This window comes from Mesoplodon mirus (genome assembly GCF_964341445.2).
Source record: "Mesoplodon mirus genome assembly, chromosome: 3".
NCBI lineage: Eukaryota > Metazoa > Chordata > Mammalia > Artiodactyla > Ziphiidae > Mesoplodon > Mesoplodon mirus.
This window is the reverse complement of record NC_138978.1, coordinates 17,946,509-17,960,479: the sequence shown is the minus strand read 5'-3', so window position 1 is coordinate 17,960,479 and position 13,971 is coordinate 17,946,509. Positions and strand designations below refer to the sequence as shown.

Below are 13,971 nucleotides of genomic sequence, written 5' to 3'. Positions count from 1 at the left end.
TGGGCAGCGAGGCGGGCTCAGGCCTCCTCAGTCTTGACGCCAGGACCTCTAGTACTTTACCTCGTGGGTCTCCACAGTGAAGGCCTTAGTAAGCAGGCGTGTGACGGCGGGGGGTCCAGGAGAGAGGCCGGCCCCAGCGGCGTTGGGTGCGGCTCAGACGGCCCGAAGTGGTCACTTGGAAAGAGCGCTGCCCTCGCCCATCCGGCCTGTCGGCTGAAGGTGTGTTTACCCTCGTGTTAGAGCAGTCCGGTGCTCACTCTCGCTGCTACCCCACCCTAGATCACTGGCTGCCCCTGCCAGCCTCCGGCCCTCCATGCCTGTAGCCCCGCACCTGCCCCAGCTCGCTTTCTGCAGCCAGAGTAGCCATTCCACACGTGGTGCCGGTCACGACCCTCCGCGGCCCTTCACGGCTCCACAGTGCCATCAGGGCCGAGCCCAGACAGCGGTCTGGGTTTGAGAGCTCTTGATCGGGCCCCGTCCGCCCCTCCTGCCTTCCCCACGGCCCCTCTGCTCCAGCCATACTGACCTGCTCTGGTGTCTCCCAGAGGCCCCGTGGCCTGTCTTGTTGGGTCTCTGTCCGTGCCGTCCCCTTTACTGGGAACACATCTCACACCCACCCTGCTTGTCTGGCGGCCTGCCGCTTGGGCCCCACTCCCCACCCCCTCCCACCTCATCACCCGGCCACGGCGCTCACCTTTACTCTCGGCGGGAATGGCTTAATTATAGGAATCTGCCGCTGCCCACTCAGCTCTCTGAGGGCAGGGATCTCCTGTCTGCTCTGTTCACCTCTGTATCCCCAGTGTGTGGCATGTGATGGACACTCAGGGAAGGCTTGTTGGAGCCCCTGCTGAGTGCTAGGGCCTGAGCCGAAGCCCTGGGGTCAAAGCAATAAGTGCAGTGAGGTTTGTCTTCAGAGCGTGCGCGGTCTTGGGGCGGGAGGGGGAGCAGGTACCCAGGTGGATCCACTGCAAGGATTCCCATGAGAGGAGCACAGAGTTCTGTGGAAGCACCACCGAAGGGCACCACGCCCACCCTTGGTGGGTGGGTTTCAGGGAAGGCTCCTCGGCGTAGGTGGAGCCTGAGACAGCCTAACAGGGCGCTGGGAAGGGAACCAGCCAGGCTGAGACTGAGCAGGGGCAGTGTGTTTCCGTCCCGATCACAGCCCGTGAACCGATGCCCGATGAGCCCTGGGCACTGGCTCAGGCCTTGTGGATCCCTTGCCAAAAAGCAGGTGATGGGCGCACACTCCAGTTTTGCTGAGGATCAGCTGTTGGTTGCTGCTCAGACTTTCTAGGTGGATGAGGGAAGGGACGGAGATCAACTGACTACGTGTAACTTCAAGATTAGGGCTGGGAAGTGGGCCTTTTTCTTAGGTTACTTCACGTGCCTGTCTGCCTCTGGAAAAGCCCACATCAGCCCTCTCCTGGGAAGCAGTGAGCTTGCTGGCCAAGTGCTTTATGGAGCTGCCAGTGCCACCGGCCTTTATCTTGTCTGATCTCACAGAGACCTGGGGCTTTCTGAATCCGATCAGTCAGGCGTTCTGTCAAGTCCGGGCGCCGCCTTTGCAGCTCTGGTCAGTAACAGCTGCTGCCCCTGAGGGAACCCAAAGTAAGCTCGTGACTTTCCGTTTTTCCTGAACTCTTAGATTTTGGTGGTGGAGAGGGGCGCAGAGTCTATGCCTTGTCCCTGATCCTTGTTACCCTTACAATTTAAGATTTGGTAACTCTTCTTGTGACTGCTGGGAATCCTCACACAGGGTATCCTCCAACGTAGAACTGAATTACCTGTGCCCGGTGCTGCATTGAATGTCACCGTGTCCCAAAAGAAGAGTATCAGCATGGGTGTCGGCTGTTTGGGGAAAACCATTGCTTCTCCTCCCACCCCTTGGGAGTCCAAGTGTTCCATTTGGATGGAGCAGGGGATATCATTTTTCCATTTTATTACAGATCATTTGCCCAAGTGCAGGATATTTAAGTCCACTGGAAATACTTGTGAGAGTGCTATATAATACCTGCAGAAATACAGTCCCTAGGTCTGGGCGGGGGTGGTGGTGCCCAGGGGCTAGTTTTCCCTTGAATCATGTTTTTGCCTTAAAACTCCTTGACAGAAGAGCTTTCCTGCGTGCTGTCTGTGGGAAGCACCCTTAGGAAGGAGAAAAATCCAGCCTGTCTTCTCCCACGGCCCGGTGGTCCTCTTCTGTTGCTTTAAGGGATCACCGGGACCACTGAAAGGTGGCAAGGGGACAAGACCACGTGCTTCCTTCTGGGTGAGAGTGTCAAGCAAATTGGAACTTGTTGATTACCCCATTGCTTTCCACATTCTTTCCATTCCGGAGACCACGGGGAGATTTGCCGATGCTCCACAGGCTTTGCAAATCTTTCCCTAATTAAAGGGCCTCCCAGCTGCGTGCATAGCTTCTTCTGCCTCAAATCTCTGCCCTTTGGTGTTTGTGTTTGAAATTCCATCTTTCCGAAATGTTTGCCACTCAGCAAGTCTCCTTGAAAGCCCCCACGCTTGTTTGAGGGAAGTTTTTTCCTTTTTGGCTTTTGTTCTGCCTCTGTACAGGCAATGTAAGTCTCTTTGGAATTGCGTGCGCGGATGCTCTTTGGTTGTGTGTTGCTGTTAACCTCGTTGTCTGCATCTCACCACGGCACTGGGAGGTGGCAGCGGGTGCCGCTGCTGGCCATGCTGTTGTAACTTCTAGGTGGGTGAGGACAAAAGAGCTTCATCCTCCAGTGCTTCTGTTTGGTGGGAGCCGTGCTGCAAGGCCAGGGAAGTACTTTAGAAGGAATCTGACCTAGGTAAGGCTCGGGATGTGTTCGCAGGAGGCTAAGATCTGCCTCCCCAGGTGAAGAAGATACCTGGTCCTGGTCCGCTGGAGCCGGAGGCACAATTCATCAGAAATGCACAAAGACCCCTTCCTTGGCCTTGCCCTAACAGAATTCTCCAGTAGGAGGTCTGTCTAGTGCCTGCCTTTCAGGAACTGTATGGCATCCTGTTGCTGGAGGGCTCAGAGAGCAGAGTTTTGTGAAATGCTCGGAGAGCTTCCTTGAAGAGGTCTGAAGGGTCTCTCTCTAAGTTAGATCCTGCCCTCTGGTTGATGAGAAATATGATACAAGTGAGTTGGAGAGAGACACCCCCCCCACACTTCCCAGGACCAGAAGAGGCAGAAAGCGTTTCCTTTCTGAGGGCCGTCAGGAAGCCCTGCGCAGGCTGGCAGGCACTGGCCTGGAGGAGGAGTGCCCAGGTCACGCCCTTAGAGCCCGTCTAGTTTGGGAGACAGATTTAAACCCTTGAGCAGAGCGTGGCACCCTCAGCCTGCTTTCCCCAGCCTTTGAAGTCGGCCAAGGACAGGGTCAGTGAGGAGCAGCTGCGGGTCCTGCCGGCTCTGGGTTGAGACCACCGGGCAGGAGCCTCAGATCAGTGAAGGGGACACTCAAGTTGATAAAGGTGTGTGCCATGGGGAGCAGGAAAAGCTGGGCTTCCCTTTAGGGAATAGGACTGGGGCAGGGGCCTCTGGGGGCAGGAGAGCACTCCTGGAAGAGAGAAGGGGGGTGGTAATTTGGGTTTTACAGATAGAGAACTTTCCTGAGAATTTTAAATTTGAACTGGAATTCAGGGGAGAAGCGCATGCAGTCACAGGCTTTTTACTTCTTCCCCCGTCGTGGGTCACTGACGCGTGTGCACCTTGGAGACAGGCCCAGGGCTTCATCAGTTTGAGGTCTCACCAAGTACCTTGCTCAGTAGACATTTTGTTTTAGGAAGAACGTCACAAGCTTTTTTTTTTAGAACGTCACAGACTTTTGATGAGTTCATACAGCCATATCCGGGATGGTCGTAGAGATGATAAGTAAATAAACTAAGTCTTGCGCTATGAAACTTTGTAGGATCTTAACACTGAAATGAACCTTACTGGTCATCTAGTCTAGTGGTTTTCAGACGCTTTAAAAATTAGTGGAGCCCTCTTTTCAAACTAAATCTTTTTTTAATAAAGTGTTTTTTTTTTTTTTTTGGCTGCGTTGGGTCTTCGTTGCCGCGTGCGGGCTTTCTCTAGTTGTGGTGAGTGGGGGTTACTCTTTGTTGCAGTGCATGAGCTTCTCACTGCAGTGGCTTCTCTTGTTGCGGAGCACGGGCTTTAGGCGCGCGGGCTTCAGTAGTTGTGGCACGTGGGCTCAGTAGCTGTGGCAGGTGGGCTCAGTAGTTGTGGCTCGTGGGCAATAGAGCGCAGGCTCAGTAGTTGTGGTGCACAGGCTTAGTTGCTCCGCGGCATGTGGGATCTTCCCGGTCCAGGGCTCGAACCTGTGTCCCCTGCATTGGCAGGCGGGTTCTTAACCACTGCACCACCAGGGAAGCCCCAAATTAAATCTTATAGCAAACTTCAATGGATCGTGTTGGGCCCAGACTTCCCCTCTTAACTCTTTTACCTCCTTGAGCCCCACCAAGTGCCTCTCCTCTGCCTTGGAGAACCATGACATCCATCTTGTTCAGTTTGGGTCCATTTTATTTTATTTTTTTTTAAGATTTTTTTGTTGTGGACCATTTTTTTAAATAGATCTTTATTGGAGTATAATTGCTTAACAGTACTGAGTTAGTTTCTGTTGTACAACAAAGCGAATCAGCCATATGCATACACATGTCCCCATATCCCCTCTCTCTTGAGCCTCCCTCCCATCTTCCGTATCCCACCCTCTAGGTCGTCGCAAAGCACCGAGCTGATCTCCCTGTGCTATGCGGCTGCTTCCCACCAGCCAACTATTTTACATTTGGTAGTGTATATATGTCGATGCTACTCTCACTTCGTCCCAGCTTCCCCCTCCCACCCCATTTCCTCAAGTCCATTTTCTGTGTCTCCTTCTTTATTCCTGCCCTGCAACTAGGTTCATCAGTACCATTTTGTTGTTGTTTTTTTTGATTCCTTATATATGTGTTAGCGTATGGTATTTGATTTTCTTTCTGACTTATTTCACTCTGTATGACAGACTCTGGGTCCATCCACCTCACTACAAATAACTCAATTTTGTTTCTTTTTATGGCTAAGTAATATTCCATTGTATATATATACCACATCTTCTTTATCCATTCATCCGATGATGGACACTTAGGTTGCTTCCATGTCCTGGCTATTGTAAAAAGTGCTGCAATGAACATTGTGGTACGTGTCTCTTTTTGAATTATGGTTTTCTCAAGGTATATGCCCAGTAGTGGGATTGCTGGGTCGTATGGTAGTTCTATTTTTAGTTTTTTAAGGAACCTCCATACTGTTTTCCATAGTGGTTGTATCAATTTACATTCTGCTATGGACCATTTTTAAAGTCTTCATTGAATTCGTTACAATAATTGCTTCTGTTTTGTGTTTTGTTTTTTTGGCCCCGAGGCATGTGGGATCTTAGGCCCCCCGACCAAGGATCGAACCCACGCCCCGTGCATTGGAAGGCTAAGTCTTAACCACTGGACCGCCAGGGAAGTCCCTGGTCCATTTTAGAGATGAGGAAACTGAGGACCAGGGCAGCTATGTCTCATCTAGTGATCTAGCCCCACTTCACTGAAGACCCACCTCTGGCTTCCAGGCTGGTGATGCATGCCTACCATGTGCTGCATTAATTTATTCTCACGTAGAAAGCTCTGGGTTGTAAGGGTCAATAGCCAGACAGATACAAGAGTGAAGAGAAAGATAACCCTGCCCCTGGTTCCTGATGCCCGGGGTCACTTTTGACTAGCCTAAAATTTAGGTCATGTAACATATTCTTATCTGCTGGAAACCCCAATTAATTTTTTTGTATTTGCATTGAACTTACAGTTCCCTGGAATATGCCTGTGCTCTCTGCCTGGAATCTTCTCTCAATTCACCTTTTTTAATTTTTTTAAACAATAGAGATAAAATTGTGATTATGTAGATACAATTCACGTACTATAAAATTCACCCTTTTAAAGCGTGCAGGGACTTTTCAGCATCTTCACAGAGTTGTGTGGCCGTCAGTGTTTGGCGTTCCACGCTGCGCTCCTTTGACCAGATGGGCACTCCTGCCTCTCAGTCCCGCCGGCTTCTCTGTGACCTCTTCTGCCACATACGTGCTTCGGTTTTTATACCTGAGCTCGGATGTTAGCTCCTCAGGACATGGACCCCGGCCTCCCCTGTTCCTCTTCCCCTCCAGGGAAGCTCTGGGCAACCCCCCTCGATTCCATAGCATCCAGTCCTTCCCCGGTCCAGAGCACAGGGCGCGCTGGGGCTTCACTTGTGCCCCGCTCTCTCCTATTAGACATCGAGGATGGGGACACTGTATTTAATCCTTCGTACGTTAGGTAGATTTTATCTGGAGGATTTGGGTTTTACTTCCTCATGAGCCAAAGTGGAGAAACAGAGGCGCTCTTGATCCGGGAAGACACAGACAGCGAAGGGGAGACATCCGTTACTCCTGAGCGGACCTGACTGTTTCCCCAGTAGGACGAGTCGCAGATTTTTCTTTGGCCGTGCGTCGTCATTTTCTCTGGCTGACTCGGTGAAATTAAAACAAAACCTTGATGAGACATCCATCCAGGGGAAGGAATCCAGTGTGAAACGTTGTGGCCAGCCAGCCAGGATGATCTTTGTGCTAAGCGGGGAAGAAAAGCCACCGACTTGTTCTGGGTATCCCTCACATAACGTGGCACATCAGTGCTGGCCCCCACCCCCGCTCAGACACACGTGCTCACACGGCGTGAACGGTTCCACTTGAAAGGGACCAGCAACATCCCTGGGATTTTGCTGGGCTGTGGCACTGTCTGGGTTGTTGAGAAGTCTGTGGTCTTGAGAGTTTGGAGAGACTACAGTAGGTGGAAAGGCCCAGGACTGTGGCATGTGACTCGGTGACTGCGTGGCTCTGAGGAGTCCTGGGGTGGGATCGCATGGGTTTCCTTGAATTCTGGCTCCGCCACCTGCGAACTGTGTGACCTTAGCCAAGTTATTATACTTAACCTCCCTGTGCCTCCGTGTCCTCATCTGTAAATTATGAGAACTTGGCATAACTTGGGGTAACAGTGTAGCACCACTGCTTCGTACAGGGTTTCCATGATGATAAAATGAGGATGTGTGTTCCATGCTTAGAAGAATGTCTCATGCATAGCAGGCACTTAAAAAAAAGTTTGCTGTTGTTAGGATCATTGCTTTAATAATACTAATAACACTAAAACGGTAATAATAAAACAGATGGAGGGCTTCCCTGGTGGCGCAGTGGTTGAGAGTCCGCCTGCCGATGCAGGGGACACGGGTTCGTGCCCCGGTCCAGGAAGATCCCACATGTCGTGGAGCGCCTGGGCCTGTGAACCATGGCAGCCTGCACGTCCGGAGCCTGTGCTCCGCAACGGGAGAGGCCACAACAGTGAGAGGCCCGCGTACTGCAAAAAAAAAAACAAAACAAAAGAACAGATGGACCCTCTGTCCAGCCCATGAAGTTACATTGTCTTTGCAAAAAGACCATGTGATAAACGAGTTGTTTTAATATATTTTTCCCTGGTCTTTTTCCCAGAAAGATTTGAGGTGATTTGTAAGAATGCACCCAATACAATAATGCTTTAACACAGCCTGAGAAAGCAGGACCGCAGGCCGTTTGGGAAGAGATCTCCACTCTGTCCACGCATGCCTTCCTCGCACAGGGGAGGCTATGGGCCCAGCTTCAGGAGGCGCCTGCGTGGAGTGTGAGGGGCAAGGGCCGGCCCCACAGGTCCTCGCAAGGTGGTGGTCCACACCCCAGGGAAGGTGCAGGAGCTCGAGTCTGCATCCGCCTTGGGAGGCCCTTGGTCACAGCGATGCGCTGCCGCCCCAGGTCATCACCCTCTCACTCTCACCCCCACCCACCCAGCTGGTTCCTAGTCCAGCTCTCGGAGAGGCGCTGAAGAACATTGGGGGGCGCTTCCCACTGAGACAGACGTGGGCTTCAGAAGGTCAGAGGTCCACCTGAGTGGCCCTTCTTTTCCACAATTCAGCTACGGTCCCACCGGCATTTAGGAAGCCCAGCCAGCCTTACGCTAGGCCCAGGGCCGTCCAGACATCTCATCCCTGCCCTGAGGAAAGACACCCCATCCCGAATCCATGCGGCCTGGGGCCCGGTCTTACATAGAGCAGCAGGGGCGTAGCCTGTAGATGAGGGGCATCGCCTTCGCTACGGAAGCCTTGGGCATGCATAGAAGAGGACCTTGAAGGATAACTGGGGGTCACTAGGTAGCACCGGGAGAAAGGCAGGTGATCCTGGTGGAGAGACTGTCAGGATGTCGGCTGAGGGGTGGCGGAGGGGCTCGCGGGACAGCCGTGGGGCTGCGGTGGGAGGCTGGGCCCAGGCCGGGTCGGGGAGCTTCCCGCCCGCGGCCGTCCAGGCCGAGGCAGTGGGCTGCCCCGTGTGCAGCAGCTCCTGAAACCGGCCTGGAGGCTGCGCGAAGCCCTCAGGAGCCGGTGCACATAACTTAGACCCAGTGAGTTTTCTGCCTCTGGCTTCTTAAAGGTGCTTGTGTATCGTGCCCTATCCCTCGGGGACCAGCCCTTCATTAAGAGGAGCGGGTGGCTTAGAAAGACACCAGCTTCTCTCAGCGCAGACACAGGTGATGCGGTCGCTCCTGGCCAGGGAACAGTTAATTTAATTAGGCTCCAAGCACCTGGTTCGTCCCCTTCGGGAAGCGTAGGGTTACATGTGGACAACAGGAGCCTTGTGTGTGCCCCTGGATGACCCACGTGTAGTGATTTCAATTTCCCCTTTCAGTTTGTCTTCTCTTTGTCCTGCCCCCTCCTGACCCTTCTTTAGAAAACGCTTTTGGCTTCTTACTCCAGCCTGCAAGCTTCTAGAAGGCAAAGCTTTGGGGTATGAATGGCTGAAACCCAGCCCAGGAAGTTTGCCTTTGTTTATTATTTATCTCTGGGGTGGTTGGGGCACCTGCCTAAGAAAAGAGCGGCGGGAGGCTTATTGTTTCTTGAGAAAGCTCTTTGTTGTTAATGGCACATGAAAACCTGATTTCTAGGCAGAATAAAACGTGTTGATCAGAAACGCTTTCCTAATGTTGGCACCTTCCCATGTGTGTTAGACCCTCAGTGATGAGACCCGGCTGTCAGTGTGTGACCCTCAGGAGCCCGTGCCGGTGGCCCAAATCTGAGGGGCACGGTTCGCACACGTTATGGTGTTGCCGAAATTGGGACCTTGCTTCCTACACTTGTCGTGTACATTTAACGACGTTCTACTTAAACGTGCATTTTATAATTCGCAGTCTTCAAGTGAAGACAACGGCCTGAACTTGGACTTAAAGTATACTGTTCTCAGAGCCCAGTGATAGCTTAATTAGAAGAGAGGCCGGATCTGAAACACGAGGCGGCCGGCGGCCCTGGGGTCGGGCTGTGCTGGGTGGTGGCGATGGCAGTATCGCGGGTCCCCGCCCACAGCACAGGAGTCGGGGTGGGCGGGCAGGGACCGTGCAGACCCCGAGTTCCCCCCACCGCTGATTCTCTTCCTTTTCCACCCCCTCTCCTCGGAGCCCCACTGGAAGGGGGAGTGGGAGCGGAAGCCGCCTGCCTTGCCAGCCCAGCGGGGCCTGTGCTCTGGAATCGCTGGGTCAGAGCCTGGAACTCAGAGTCCAGTTCTGCCCTGCCGCCGCCTGTTTGAGGCTCTTCCCTGCACTTGGGTTTTCCCGTCTGCACGGTGGGGAGGGTGGGGTCCTGGAGGGTGAGCAAGGTCCCCTGGGCTCCCCCTCCGCTTCTTCAGGCAAACCCTCTGAGTGGGTTTACAGGACAGGGTGAGGTGTCCCCAGTGCGGGGCACCCACACTCGGAGAGGTGTTACATCAGTTCACTTGGAAACTCTGCTTCCAGGTGTTCCTGGTGACAACTAAGGCCCTGGTAACAAAGCTGCAGCTGGGCTGGGACTTCCCTGGTGGTCCACTGGCTAAGACTCAGTGCTCCCAGTGCAGAGGGCCCGGGTTCCGTCCCTGGTCAGGGAACTAGATCCCACATGCTGCAACTAAAGATCCTGCACGCGGCAACTAAGACCCGGCACAGCCAAATAAATAAATACTAAAAAAAAAAAAAAAAAAAAAGCTGCTGCTGGGCAATCGTGGGGAGGACTTTGTTTCCTCCACCCTGATCAGGGGGGTGGGGCTGGGGGGGTCCCTCATCTCCCATAGGCTATGGAGGCCGCCTGGGCCCACGTTCACGGATGGGTCCTCAAGTGCATCCTTCTTAAACCTGGGAGTCTGGGGAGGAGGTGGGAGGGAGGCTTTAAGAAGTTTTATGAACAACAGTGTGCCGGGGCTTGCCATCACATTTAAAGGGGCCCACAGGCACTGCTCCACCTGGTTGAGGACTCCAGCGCACAGATGCTTCTCTCTTCTCCTCTCCTCGGGGTGGGGGTGGGGGGAGCCTGGGGCCGGCTCTTCAGTCCCATCACGGTGCCTCTCCTTTCCTCCACTCACGTGTCAGCTCCGTCCACCTCCTAGACCACCGAATCCCTGCAGTCCCCCTGCCATCCCCATCAGGTCCGTGTCACAGCCCTCGCCACTCTCAGGGATGGCTCCTCGTGCCGCGTCTGTTTCCGGCGACTGGAGCATGCTTTGGGAGAGCAGGGCCGTGCCCGTGCATCTCGTCTGCCGCTGGATCCATGGCACCTGACAGGTGCCTGGGGGTGGGTACTCAGGATCTACTGAGGTAGGTGTTGTAGCCCCCAGTTCTGAGGTTTAGGAAGGTTACACTCAGCCAGGAAGTGGCAGACCAAGCATTCGAACTTGTGTTTGATTTTGAGTTTGGTGTTTTCCAGAATGCCACCCTGTAGGTTGTGTTTCTGAGGCAGGCATGTGTGTCACTGAAAGCACTCTCCTTATTTTCTTTTTAAATTTTTATTAGAGAAAAGCGGGGAAGGTTTGGGGCCTTGGAAAAAATAAAAGGAACGGATTGTAAGCAGAGACCTCTGCTGGTCATGGGGAGGGAGCCCCGGCATCCTGATACTTTGCCGTCTGCCGGGGAGTGGGGCCAGCCAGCACTCTGCCCAGCCATGGCTTCAGCAACATTACTCATCTGAGTGTGCGACCCAGCAAACACGGTCTGTTTTCGATTCTTATCTCTCTGGTGGCGGGCTCTCAGCCAGCGGGCAGATCAAAAGACGGAATGTGTTCATTTGGCCATTTTTTTAAAAAACCGAGGTACAAGGGTGCATTTCTTAAAGACGAGGGCGCCGTGGATTAGATTATCCATGGAGTTGAACTGGTCTGGCTTTTGTGCTTTTTTAAGGGTTCATCTCAAGTTTCTTTTTCTGGTTGAACAATTTTTTTCAACATTAATAACTAATGGAGAAGGGGAAGAGGCAAAGTAGAACCATATGGCAGCGCAAACACAAACCTCACTTGTGGCCGGAAGCTTCTGATTTGTATCTCTGTTCATGTGATCAGCTGTTGGGCTAGATAGTAGAAAAGGATTCAGTTTGAGGCAACAGCAAGAGTGAATGTAATTTTTATTTAGTGAGTTATTTTTTATAGCTTTTTAAAAAATTTATTTATCTGGCTGCGTCGGGTCTTCGTTGCGGCGTGGGGGATCTTTAGTTGCGGCGTGCGGGACCTTTAGTTGCGGCATACGAACTTTTAGCTGTGGCATGCGGGATCTAGTTCCCCGACCAGGGGTCGAACCCGGGCCCCCTGCATTGGGAGTGCAGAGTCTTAGCCACTGGACCACCAGGGAAGTGGAAGTCCCTGTAATTTTTATTTTTTTAACCCAGATATACTGTATGTCACATGTCTTTTCTTAGACATTGGCTAGTAGCTGTGTGACTTGGGGCAAGTTACTTCTCTAAGGCCCTATTTTGCTACCCACCCCTCCCCTTTATTTATTTGAGCGCACCATGCGGCGTGTGGGATCTTAGTTCCCTGACCAGGGATCGAACCCGTGTCCCCTGCAGTGGAAGCGCGGAGCCCTAACCACTGGACCACCAGGGAATTCCCTCGCCCTTCTTTAAAATAGGGACAGTAGCCATATCTATATGCAGGGCTGTTCTGAGGATTAAAGGAGGCGATGCAGGCTCTTTTCTTCCTGGCTGCTTGATGATCAGCCGCCATCATGCCATCATGAACAACACGGTAACTGTCCGGACCAGGAAGTTCATGACCACCCGACTCCTTCAGCGGGAACAAATGGTCACTGATGTCCTTCATCCTAGGAAGGCAACAGTACCTAAGACAGAAATTTGGGGAAAACTAGCCAAAATGTACAAGACCACACCAGACGTCGCCTTTGTGTTTGGGCTCAGAACCCATGTTGTTGACAGCAAGACAGCTGGCCTGGGCATGATTTACAATTCCTTGGGTCACGCGAAGGAGGATGAGCCCAGACACAGGCTTGCGAGGCGTGGCCTGTACGAGAAGACCTCAAGAAAGCAGCGAAAGGAACGCCCGAGCAGAATAAAGGCGGTCCTGGGGACTGCAGAGGCCAGTTTGGTGCTGGCAGAAAGTCAGCTGGAGATTGGACAGCAGAAGGAGTAAAGATTCTGCGGTGATTGTGCAGATTTTTCGTGAGAGAATTAATAAACTAAGACCTTTTACGTGAAAAAATTAATAAATAAAAAAAAGCAAGGCGGCGACGCGGGTAGTTTACGTAGTGCCGCGCCTGGCCCCCCCGCCCCCTCCTGGCGTCCTTCTCTTTATTCTCGTTACCGTTAAGGGGTCACCTGCGGCAGTAGCTCGTGGCATGCCAGCCTCTCTCCTGCCTTCTGCCTTCTGGGTTTTTTCCTCTCCCTGCCCTACTTCGCTTTATTCCTGTTTCACCCGATCTTTCCTGTGGCCCCGTGGGCACTCGTGAGCCGGCTGGGGGTGCCGGTGGTGAAGGGCGAGGCAGTCCCTGCTCCCTGGGGTATGGCCCCAGACGGGCAGTGGAGAGACCGACGGAGGCGTGAACTTCACCACCAGAGCAACGGCGGGAACGCTGTCTTGGCCAGTGCACCGTTGTTTAGTACGCCACGTCACTTGGAATTAGGTTTAAATCCCCCCAACGGCTTGGATTGGTCTGACACCTTTGGTGTTACCTGAACATTCCTTACAAAGGCTGTTAAGCAGGTCAGGTGGGCAGTTTGGACAGAAACCGTCCAGCCCTCGGGTGGTCGACACCAACCACACGTTCTCGCCAGAGGCCCTCCTTGGGTCCCGAGGCAGAGCCTATGACACTCACACCCCGAAGTGAACTCCCGGCTTTGTTTGGACCTGTCCTTTCATTTAAATGGCTGTGCAAACTTGTGATCCATGAGACTTAACGTGATTTCTTCCACTGTTCTAAGCATTTGACATGACTAGGAAGTGGGGTGAGGTTGGGTCTGTACTGTGACCCTAGATCATAGGACTGGTACCTGCTTCCATCAACACGCCGGAGCACCCACCAGTGTGTGCGTCACTGGCGCCCTGGTCTGGAGGACCAGCCTCTGCGGGCACCCACCGAGTCAGCGCTCAGTGAAGAACGTTAAGTCTTGAGGAAGGAGTAACCTGATGGTTGAGGCCAGTGTTAGAACAGCCGTCCCCAGAGCATTTAGGATTCAGTTGATATCAGCGTCACTGCAGGAAGTCCAAAGAGTGGGGCATCTTGATAAGGAAGTTGGAGTTTGGGCTGGGCCCTAAAGGGTGGTAGGATTTAAGACTATATGGGGATAGTTTGCCAGTTTTTGTTTGTTTGTTTTTTGCGGTACGCGGGCCTCTCACTGTTGTGGCCTCTCCCGTTGCGGAGCACAGGCTCCGGACGCGCAGGCTCAGCGGCCATGGCTCACAGGCCCAGCCGCTCCACGGCATGTGGGATCTTCCCGGACCAGGGCACGAACCCATGTCCCCTGCATCGGCAGGTGGACTCTCAACCGCTGCGCCACCAGGGAAGCCCAGGTTGCCAGTTTTAACAAATAATATATGTCGTGTGTAAACTGGAGACGTACTAAAACACTATTCGTTATGTATCTGAAATACAAATGTAACTGGCCAATGCATTGTTTTATCCGGCAACCCT

At 53.0% G+C, this 13,971-nt stretch overlaps 1 protein-coding gene and 1 pseudogene across 3 annotated transcripts in view; both read left to right on the top strand.

The window, feature by feature from the left end:
• CAPZB (capping actin protein of muscle Z-line subunit beta) overlaps nucleotides 1–13,971 on the top strand; it is a 136,695-nt gene that overhangs the window by 76,030 nt on the left and 46,694 nt on the right. The window lies entirely within an intron of this gene.
• On the top strand, nucleotides 11,839–12,487 carry LOC309800680 (small ribosomal subunit protein eS24-like; annotated as a pseudogene). Its single transcript has one exon. The product of its transcript is annotated as a small ribosomal subunit protein eS24-like (transcript).